The sequence below is a fragment of the Schistocerca nitens genome, chromosome 6 (genome assembly GCF_023898315.1).
Source record: "Schistocerca nitens isolate TAMUIC-IGC-003100 chromosome 6, iqSchNite1.1, whole genome shotgun sequence".
Classification (NCBI taxonomy): domain Eukaryota; kingdom Metazoa; phylum Arthropoda; class Insecta; order Orthoptera; family Acrididae; genus Schistocerca; species Schistocerca nitens.
The window spans coordinates 590,816,388-590,828,505 of NC_064619.1; the positions used below are offsets into that span (position 1 = coordinate 590,816,388).

Below are 12,118 nucleotides of genomic sequence, written 5' to 3' on the forward strand. Positions count from 1 at the left end.
CAATTTGATCAGCGGAAAACACTAACATTTTTTTTATTACCTGATGTGTAGTCTACATTTCAACAACAGGAAGTCCTGCATTAAATATGAAAGTCTTATTATTAAAGAAGAAAAGCATCACCAATTTCGTAAGCAGTGAGACAGTTTCGAATAAATCTGTGAAAGAGCGAAGAGGAAGTGAAACTGAGGACTGTTCTCGCATTCGTCTGGAAGTCTGTCCATGGGACGGCGGGCGGGGGCGCAGGGGGAGTGGCCTTATCAGGCGCGCCAGCCGGCAGGCTAATCCGGGGCGAATTCCAACCCCGCCCGCCCCCGCCGCCCCCACCGGCCGGCGCTACAGCCGCCCCCGTGCCCCGCCGCTTGACGGCCGGCGCGCTGATGAAATCTGGCCGTGCGGCGCCTTCTTTCGCTGCGGTCCCTCGGCCCGCCACCGCCCGGGACGTAAGCATCTCGCGCCAATTACCTGGCGCGTCAGTGAATTTGCACCGTGCCGCGTCGAATCCCGCGTGGACCGGCTCAGGTCGGCGACAAGCCGCCGCGCCGCGTCGCCAGCTCCGGATTTAATTAAATTCTTCCTTCCGGGCCAGGTGAGAAGGAGCCGCCCGGCCGGCTGTGCTGCTTCCGCACATTCCGCCGCCTTGTCTGCCAAAGTAACTGCACAAAGTCTCTTAATAAGACTTCGAAACTTAACAACAATTCGTGCCACTGCGAGTGTGCCATCGCTGACAGCATTTGGTTCCTGACTGGCAGCTAATAAACAACACCCAACAACACCGATATAACCTTTCCGCTGCTACAGACGTGCTGAGGGTGGCTGTTTTGTCATTATACTGCTCGCCAAATCCTGGTATCTGTACTGAGACATAGCGTTCCGGTCGATATAAACTATTAGGTAAACAAATTTTATTGTTGCATATCTTACAGTATTGTAAATATTCAAATTACTGTGTACCAAATTTTGACTTACACTTTGTGCAATTACACTAAAATACTCTGTAGTACTGTTGGTGATTGTACATTCATGTCCTTTCGTTAAAAGATATAGTCAAGCTGAAATTGTGTTGCCACCAGAAACTTTATTATTTCCTTTCTTAAATGCATTGGGCGATTGTTTGTTAACATGAAAACCGGAATACAGCGATGGTGCTTCGAAATTCGGCCACGACATGGTAGTCGAATGAATCTTAATCCACTGATTTCCAATCTTCCTATTACCCGTAAGTGTAATTAATAATGGCTCGTACCCCCTTTTCCCACCTTCATCAACATTAGCAACTCACTAAATCTTATAATGAAAAAGAATTTTCTTTGAACACTTATTTTTTAATGACAAAAGATAAATGATTATTCGGCTTTTGTAGGTGTTTCATTAAACCACTGCCAGTAGAGTCAGTGTGAAAATTGGTACTGCTTATTTCCAAAAACTTTTCCTTATAGAATTATGAAGCGATTCTCAGTGCATCTCGAGTGCTCTCTACAATTCTGTCTCATAAAAGAAAGCTAATTATCTACATGTAGGCTAGACAGTTGTTGCGGAACATGTTTCCCCTGCACCACTCCTCTCCCTAGCGACGCTTGCTTCAGCCACCCTGCGTTCTCATTTAAAAGTAGCTAAGTACTGGACTCCTTACTTCTGAACTGACACAAATTGGAATACTTTAGGCTGCCAATGCTTTGTGTCTGACCTCTGCCACTAATAATAATAATAATAATAATAATAAGCTAAAACTAAACAAAGGTCGCTACACTACGCATACATTGATTACCAAAAAGCTTTTGATAGTGTACTCCACTCATGGTTACTACAAATACTGGAAATATACAAAGTAGATTCTAAATTGATACAGTTTCTAAACATAGTAATGATAAATTGGAAAACCACACTTAATATCCAAACAAAGTCAAATAATATCACATCACAGCCAAAACAGATTAAGCGTGGAATATACCAAGGAGACTCATTAAGTCCTTTCTGGTTCTGCCTTGCTCTGAACCCACTATCCAACATGCTAAATAATACAAATTATGAATACAATATTACTGGAACATACCCACACAAAATCACACATTTGCTATACATGGATGTCTAAAACTACTGGCAGCAACAAATCAACAACTCAACCAATTACTAAAGATAACAGAAGTATTCAGCAATGATATAAATATGGCTTTTGGAACAGACAAATGTAAGAAAAATAGTATAGTCAAGGGAAAACACACTAAACAAGAAGATTACATATTGGATAACCACAGCGACTGCATAGAAGCGATGGAAAAAACAGATGCCTATAAATATCTAGGATACAGACAAGAAATAGGAATAGATAATACAAATATTAAAGAAGAACTAAAAGAAAAATATAGACAAAGACTAACAAAAATACTGAAATCAGAATTGACAGCAAGAAACAAGAGAAAAGCTATAAATACTTATGCTATACCAATATTCATTGACCTATTCATTTCGAGTAGTGAAATGGAGTAACACAGACCTAGAAGCACTCAATACACGTAAACGATCACAATGCCACAAATATAGAATACATCACATACATTCAGCAACAGAAAGATTCACATTAAGCAGGAAGGAAGGAGGAAGGGGATTTATCGACATAAAAAACCTGCATTATGGACAGGTAGACAGTTTAAGAAAATTCTTTCTAGAACGAGCAGAAACTAGCAAAATACACAAAGCAATCACATCGGCTACACCACTGCAATTTCATAACCACTTCTACAACCCTTTAGATCACATAACATCAACAGATACGAAGAAAGTAAGTTGGAAAAAGAAAACACTACATGGCAAGCACCCGTATCATCTAACACAGCCACACATCGATCAAGACGCATCCAACACATGGCTAAAAAAAGGCAATATATACAGTGAGACGGAAGGATTCATGATTGCAATACAGGATCAAACAATGAACACCAGATATTACAGCAAGCATATTATTAAAGATCCCGATACTACAACAGATAAATGCAGACTTTGCAAATAGCAAATAGAAACAGTAGATCACATCACAAGCGCATGTACAATACTAGAAAATACAGAATACCCCAGAAGACATGACAATGTAGCAAAAAAAATACATCAACAACTTGCCATACAACATAAACTAATCAAACAACACGTTCCCACATACAAGTATGCACCACAAAATGTACTGGAGAATGATGCATACAAATTATACTGGAACAGAACCATTATAACAGATAAAACAACACCACATAACAAACCTGACATCATACTCGCCAATAAAAAGAAGAAATTAACACAACTAATCGAAATATCCATGCCCAATACAACAAATATACCGAAGAAAACAGGAGAAAAAAGTGAAAAATACATCCAACTGGCTGAGGAAGTCAAGGACATGTGGCATCAGGATAAAGTTGACATTATACCAATAATACTATCAACTACAGGAGTCATACCACACAATATCCACCAGTACATCAATGCAATACAGCTAAATCCAAACATATATATACAACTACAGAAATCTGTAATAATTGATACATGTTCAATTACCCGAAAGTTCCTAAATGCAATGTAACATATACCGTACAGTTAAAAGGAAGTCACGCTTGATCAAGGTCCACGTCACTTTCCATTTTTGACAAGATATAACGTCAGAGAAAAGAAAGAAAGATAATAATAATAACATTATGATCACAATAATCAGGTTATGAAAGAATCCATGGAGAAGAAATAAAAACTTTGAGGTTTGCCGACGACATTATAATTCTGTCAGAGTCAGTAAGGGCCTGGAAGAGCAATTAAACGGAATGGACAGTGTCTTGAATGGAGGATATAAGTTGAACATCAACAAAAGCAAAACGAGGATAATGGAATGTAGCCGAATTAAATCAGGCGATGCTGAGGGAATCACACTAGGAAATGAGACACTTGAAGTAGTAAATGAGTTTTGTAGGAAGCAAAATAACTGATCCCAGAAGTAAATTTTCGCTCTGGACCGGAGTGTGCATTGATGTGAAGCTTCCTGGCAGATTAAAACTGTGCGCCCGAGTTCGACTCTCGGTCTGGCACGGAGTTTTAATCTGCCAGGAAGTTTCAAAATAACTAATGACTGTCGAAGTAGGGAGAATAGAAATGTAGACTGGCTATGGCAAGGAAAAAGTTTCTGAAGAAAAGAAATTTGTATGGACAATATATAGTTTAGACAAGAAGAGAATAGAAGCTTTCGAAATGTGGTGCTACAGAAAATGCTGAAGATTAAATGGGTAAATCACGTAAGAATTGAGGAGGTACTGAATAGAACTGGGAAGAAGAGTAATTTGTGGGACAACTTGAATAGAAGAAGGAATCGGTTGGTAGGACACGTTCTGAGGCAACAAGGGATCACCAGTTTAGTATTGGGGGGAAGCGTGGAGGGTAAAACCCTTAGAAGGAGACCAAGAGATGAATACACTAAGCAGATTGAGAAAGATGTAGGTTGCAGTAGTTATTCAGAGATGAAGAGGCTTGCAAAGGATAGAGTAGCATGGAGAGCTGCATGAACCCAGTCTCTGGACTGACGGCCACAACAGATATGAAAGAATGAGAGAAAGAACCCAAGGTACGTGGGTTTTCGAAGCCAGTCCTACAGGGCTTTCACAAAAATAACTTCTGTATACCATACCTCGCCTTTGCATACGACCTGGCGGTACTTGCAGAGGACGAAGAGACTGCCGTTAAACAGCTCGAGATACTTAAAGAATGTGGAGAAAATGTACGGCTACAAATCTCGTTCAAGATAACTGAATCTTATGTTCAAAGACAGAAATCACATCCCGGGAAACAAAATACAATAAATTCAGCGGGGTCCAGTACTTCAAATACCTCGGAGAATTCATCGAACCGACAGGTCTTAATAAAATCTCTCAACAAAATCGCCTCCAAAAAGTAAAAAAAGCATTAGGATTAATCCAAAACATCTACAGCAAAATGTCTATGTCAACATAGATAAAAAATTCAGCGCTGAAACACTGTCATAAAACCAACAGTCCTCCACACAAGCGAAACACTGACACTTAACAGAAAACACGAATTGAAGAAATCAAAAAAGAAGAGGGAAAGATCATTAGAATAACTTTGGGAGCAAGACAAATCCAAGACGGTTACAGGCTCGAGTCAAGCAAAACAACAGAAAAGTTTTCACACACCGAAATTGGCATCGAGAAAAGGTGGATGAAATTCTTCGGTCAGCTCAACAGACCACCAGAAAAACGAGTGACAAAAATGATAATAGACTATGTAACTTCACAACGATAGTTCAGGTATACATGCCGACGTCACAAGCTGAAGATGAAGAGTTAGAGAAAGACATGAAAATATCGAAAGGGTAATACAGTACATAAAGGGAGATGAAAATCTGATAGTCATGGGGAACTGGAATGCAGTTATAGGGGAAGGAGTCGAAGAAAAGGTTACCGGAGAATATGAGCTTGGGACACGGAATTAGAGTGAAGAGAGACTAACTGACTTCTGTAATGAATTTCGTACAAACGGGAAGCAACCTTCCTGCATCTTAAAAAGGAAAACCGCAAAGCAGAACACATTGAAAACACCATACGACTTTTACACACAATATGTGAAGGACGTGCTACGAATATTTTGAAAGAATTGGAGATATAATTCATAAGAAAAATATCCCGAGCGACTTACTCAATGAACAAACTGAGCTGAAACACAAGCCCTTCTTCAGAAGTTTTGCTGAAATTTTCGACCATGAGAAAGGATAAACATATGAAATCACAGATAACACATAAAAAAATGTTAAGCATGTAATATCTGTCTACAGTGTTCCTCAGTATCCATGTAATTAATTCCGATGAATAGTGTTTCGGAAAAGTTATAACTTTATTCGCAAGAGGCTGAATAAGTTCCACACAAGGTGAGAAGATTTTTTAAAAACAAAGAAACAGAAATATAAGAAAGAATAAACAACAGTCTCTGTTTTCTTTCACGGAATAAACAACTTGCAATGTGCGCTGAATCTGGCGACGGCGATTCCCACACAGTCCCCCCGTGGTGGAGCGGAGCTCCGGGGACATAGCTGTATGCTATGCGCCTGCCATCTTTAGAACGTCTCAGAACCATCTACGGCTCCTCCCCCTCCTCCAATGCTGCCGGATTCGTTCAGGGTAGTGGGCTCTCATCCCTTCTTCTTGCTGCGCTGCAGCGGTACAGCGACGGTCTCTATCTGTCGTTGTTGTCCTGCCTCTTCTTCGGGCAACCGCATCTGGTCGAGTTTGAATCGGTCTGCAGAGATTGTTTGCTGCTTTCCGTGAAACTCTGTCTTTATCGTGTGGCTGTCTCCTGCTGATGTCTTGTAGGGTCCAAAGTAAGGTGGTTGCTGGAGCTGTCATCTTGCATCTGTCCGTAACCACACATGGGAACAGTGCACCAGGCCTTTGCGTACAAACTGGGTGCCCTCTCCATTCTGAGAACCTGGTGCTAGACGTAGTTTGGACATGTGTTGTCGCACTTGTTGCAGAACGTAGAGAATGTGTCTCGCCGTTGCTTCCGAGCCGGCCGGTGTGGCCGTGCGGTTCTGGGCGCTTCAGTCTGGAACCGCGTGACCGCTACGGTCGCAGGTTCGAATCCTGCCTCGGGCATGGATGTGTGTGATGTCCTTAAGTTAATTAGGTTTAAGTAGTTCTAAGTTCTAGGGGACTGATGACCACAGATGTTAAGTCCCATAGTGCTCAGAGCCATTTGAACTTTTTTTTTTTTTTTTTTTTTTTTTTTTTTTTTTTGCTTCCGATGATGGAGCAAAAAGTTCTGCTGGCAGGTGTAGGGCTTCCCCATAAACCAAGTCTCTCTCCTAAATCTAGTTCGCAGGCAATCCGCAGTCCGAACAACACCACTGGTAAGGCTAAAGTCCAGCCATCGGCATGTTACATCAAGGTCCTGTTCCAACGCTCGACCATGGCTTTACTTTCAGTGTGATGGTGCCCGAATCCACAAACCTTTTTCAGCTTTAAAAGTCATGCCGATCCAAATTGGTGGCCCTGTTCTATGGTCACGTCTAGGGAGCAATCGAAACGAGCAATCCAAGTCGGCAAAAATACTCGTGCCACTGTCTCCACAAATATGTCACACAATGGCACTGCTTCAGCCCATCGCGTGAACCGATGTACAGCAGAAAAAAAATAATGGTACCCTTCTGAGGACGGCGGCAACGGCCTTGCCGCAGTGGTTCCACCGGTTCCCGTCAGATCACCGAAGTTGAGCGCTGTTGGGCGTGGCCGGTACTTGGCTGGGTCACCATCCGGGCCGCCATGCGCTGTTGTCATTTTTCTGGGTGCACTCAGCCTCGTGATACCAATTGAGGAGCTACTCGACCGAATAGTAGCGGCTCCGGTTACAGAAACCCTTCATAACGACCGGGAGAGCGGTGTGCTGATCACACACCCCTCCTATCCGCATCCTCTGCTGAGGATGACATGGCGGCCGGATGGTCCCGATGTGCCACTTGTGACCTGTAGACGGTGTGCTTTTCCTGAGGACGGCAGCGTTCCTACGATGTCTAGGTGAACGTTTGCCCACCTCCGGCAGCCAGCCAGGGTGGCCGAGCGGTTCTAGGCGTTACAGTTTGGAATCGCGCGACCGCTACGGTCGCAGGTTCGAATCCTGCCTCGGGCATGGATGTGTGTGATGTACTTAGTGTAGTTAGGTTTAACTAGTTCTAAGTTCTAGGGGACTGATTACCTCAGAAGTTAAGTCCCATAGTGCTCAGAGCCATTTGAACCATTTTTTTAGAAGATGTTTAGGAGGAGTAAATTTCTACTGTCGACATCTGGCGTGTGTTGCGTCGACGTTTACGGATGAAACCAAACGAAGTTCAGCTACTGAAGCTCTTCGTGAAGGTGACAAACAGCAACGTATGGAGTTCTGTAATTTCGTTCTTGGCAAGATGGAGGATGAAAGTTTTCTTGCACGCTTAGTGTTTAGTGACGATGCAACATTCCATTTAAATTGAAAGGTGAACCGTCATAATGTGAGAATACAGGGTACGTAACAACCACATGAAATTGTACATGAAAATAATTCTCCAAAATTTAATGCGTTTTCTGCAGTTTCGCGAGAAAAGGTGTATGGTCCAGTTTTCTTTGCCTAGAACACTGTTACAGGAAGCACATATCACGATATGCCTGAAAACTTTCTTTTCCCACATTTGGAGAGTGATTCCAATGACTTCATTTACCAACAGGATGGCGCACCGCCACACTGGCATCTGGAAATGTAGGAATTTTTAAATCAAAGAATTGCTGAACGGTCACTGGATAAAATGATTCAGCCTTACGTTACTGGCCTCCAGGGTCACCGGACCTGACTGTATGTGGTTATTTCTTGTGGGGGTTTATAAAAGACTCTGTTTACGTGCCTCTGTTACCAGCAACAATGAATCAACTGAGACATCGCATAACAGCAACTGTGGAACCCATACCTCAAGACATGGTCGCTGCATTGTGGGAACAATTCGAATATCACATTGGCATATACCGTGCATCTCAAGGGGGGCATACAGAACACTTATGAAAACGTATGAAAAAAAAAAACTTTTTGAGTTTCCCGTTCACCAAAAATAAAATTCATTGTATATATTTATTAGTTTCAGAAACATAGACGTGCCACATTTGATGATTCTTTTTGATACATCCTGCATTATGTCCTCGGCTATAGTAGCAGCTTTGGCGTCCAGTGCGTTTACGGCCACTGCAAACCTTGTGCGTTCATCAGTTATGTCATTTTGGTCGAATGCCAATTCAGGCATCGTGAATCAAAGTTATGGTTTTTCCGGCAAGAGCTGCGACGTTCGTGCTTTCAATTGCGCCTTGCTCGTTGTTGCTAATTGCCATCTGTGGACTCATCGCTGGACTATTTTACTCTTCTGTTGCCGATTGCAGGTTCCTGATTTGTCTTTGTAGCTCGTCGTGTATGCCCACACCCGATCGATTCTCTGTTTTCTCGTGCGTATTTCCGATCGTTTGCGGGGTTGCACTTGGTAGTACTCGTCAGTATCCACATAATTAATTTAGACAAATACTGTTTCTGGAAAGCTATGACTTTATTCATAAACGGCTGAATCAGATCCATACAAAGAGCGAGATTAAAAAAAAAAAAAAAAAAGGTAAATACAAATTTAACAAAGAATAAACAAGTCTGCTTCCTTTCAAGGAATAAACAAAAACCCGCACAGGTGCAACAAACATACGATCATTGACTCCCTAAGATAAACTATCTGTAAACAGATCTAAGGATCCCAACTGTGAAATAGATGTCAAACACTTGTAGTCTCTAAAAGTTTCATATTATAACAGCTGCTTGACTATAATAAGAATATTTTACCACAGGAATCCCACAGTTGTCTCCTAGATGACATATGATCGTCAACTTCATCCAGATGTAAATAAAAATTTCATCTATAAAAATACGTTCCTGACCATAATTACGATGCAAATAAGATTCATTGTTCGCAACAGCCACAGATGCACTTGAAAACGGCATTGTAAGCCGAAATAGGCAAGCTCGTGCAGAAATTAATTTTAATTTTAATAATTAACAGCATCAGTTGCACCGTTTACCCAGAATTTACCTAGGTTTCGGGCGGGATAACCCAGCCTTCTTCAGAGTAACAGTAACTACCGTTTGTCCATAGTTACTGTTATTCTGAAGAAGGTTGGGTTATCCCGACTGAAACCTAGGTAAATTCTAGGTAAACGGTGCAACAGAGCCTGTTAATTATTAAGATCAAAATTAATATTTACACAGTTGCTGAGAGGGCCGCGAAATGTTGAAGATATTTCGTGCGGAAATGTCTAGATATAAAGTATTACCGTGCACCTATTAGAATTGACTTCTTGTAAAAATAATATAGTTTCCTGACGGAAAGACAATTGAATCCTTTCGCTTTTAACCGTTAGAAAATTTCATTTTACCCCTCAGTGGGTAATTAAACCCATGTTGGGAAGTAATGGTCTCTTATCACTGGAGGAGGAAGGAAAGTGGAGTCACAAAGTTAAAGCGAGTTTAACTTTATTGGTTTGGCTGAAAGTGGTGTCAGTCGAGTGACGGCAATGGAATCTGGGTATCTTCACATACAACTTCGGTGGTGCCACTTTAGTGGCAACCGAGTGGTGTCATAGTTGCATTTGAAAACCTGGCTTAAGACAAGGAGCTACCAGTTGGATGAGAGGTTTTAATAAAACGGCTGGAACGTATATAGACACGGATTGGCAGCGGCGGTAAAAGAACGCGGGCAGGGGGCCCGGAATAACTGCCGATAGGCTGGAGGAAAGCGAGACGCAGCTGACGGTTACGCAGCCGGCCGGCCGTATCGGGGCGCCGGGATCTGCCGCCAGGGGCGCCACCGCCGCGCGGGCCGGAGACAAAAGCCTGGCGCGCTTGTGTTTTATCGCGCGCACCGCCCTATTAGGGGCTGCAGTTTTAATCTTGGCCGGATAGAGGCGGCCCCGTCCCCCCGCCGGCTCGTAATTAGAAAGGGCTGCGGTTTGTTGCGCCGTGCGTCCACTCGTTACAGTTTAGTCGTGGCCGCGTCCATTAACAAGCGCGCTACAGCCGGATTTGGCTTTTCCAAAGGGTCGCTTTTTAGCGCAAGTCGCGCGCTGCCTTGGCGGTATATTCGGTGCTCTGTGCCGGCAGCGCGTCGTTCTCTTGCGGAACGGAGCATCGCGAAAACATTTGTTAACTCCTGCCGCAGTGTGCTGCAGTATTGGAAAACCGCACTCGATGATAGGGAATTAAACGACGATCGAGTGACGTACGCGTTATATTTTAAAATTAACGGAAACATTTCGTTTGGTTTGTGTTTAAGAAGTTTCAGTATCGCATCTTCCACGTGACATACAACATGCGGATATCTATAGATTAGTAGTGATCTATAAAACAGGTTACGTTGGTTACAGAGTGTCTCGCAGCTGCTCAAATGAATTTATAGCTATTTCTAACGAAGGAGCACATAACACGGAACACATTTTCCTGTTTGCCCAGAAATTCAAAAGGCTTTGTTACACCACCTACCGCAGCCTTCCACCGCAAGACTTCTCTGCCCAGTAAACTGGTTGAATTACTCGATGGTTTAGCCCTTGTATGCATAAAAAGAGTCTTTTAGATCCGGCAACGTTTCATTTTCACAAAAAGAATTCATAAAAATTTGTTTATTTTATGGCCTGTGAAATTCCTGGTAATAAAATTGAGTTTCTTTAGAAAAAGCATTATTTGTTGCAACTCAAATCAGTTATTTTATATCTCGAATTTTGTAATCCTACATGTCTAGTGCATGACAGGGTCCTTTAGACCTCGTAGCAAACTGTCTTTACTAGAGTTTATTTATATTTTAGCTGAACCGTCAATTAGATTGAATTATACTCTTTCTTGAGAGGTCAGAAGTATTGTATAAGTTACAACCGAATAAACTTTTGAAGATTCCTCACTGCCAACGCCAAAATACTTTCAAATGAACATACAGAACCGGTATAAATACGTAAGTAATTTTCATTGTTTACCTAGAACATGGATACCATACTTACCACCTGTATCATCTGGAGTCAGCAAAGTAGTCGAAATTATAAATCAACTGAAATGAAATGATCGGATTGCATTGTTGGACGAGAGGCCCTTTCGGGGGAGTTATGAATCAACTGTTACTGAATAGCTTGAAGATGGAGCTGTCGTTCATAAAGGAGGTAGCAGAGATTAAGATACTGATGATCTCCTGGATAATGAACTCACATCTTCTACCAAAAGCATCCCAAGTGAAGCAAACTGAGTCCGCAGCTCGTGGACGTGCGGTAGCGTTCTCGCTTCCCGCGCCCGGGTTCCCGGGTTCGATTCCCGGCGGGGTCAGGGATTTTCTCTGCCTCGTGATGACTGGGTGTTGTGTGATGTCCTTAGGTTAGTTAGGTTTAAGTAGTTCTAAGTTCTAGGGGACTGATGACCATAGATGTTAAGTCCCATAGTGCTCAGAGCCATTTTTTTGAAGCAAACTGATGAATTAAATGACACCGAGTACAGAATTGCTGATTTCCTTATCAATCATGTTGTAACTCAACAGAGTGAATCACTGCCACCAGTGAGTTT

At 42.4% G+C, this 12,118-nt stretch overlaps 1 pseudogene; it reads left to right on the forward strand.

Moving 5' to 3' along the window:
• Window positions 1–7,192: 7,192 nt before the first annotated feature.
• Window positions 7,193–7,310, forward strand: LOC126191847 (5S ribosomal RNA; annotated as a pseudogene).
• The last annotated feature ends 4,808 nt before the right edge of the window (window positions 7,311–12,118 follow it).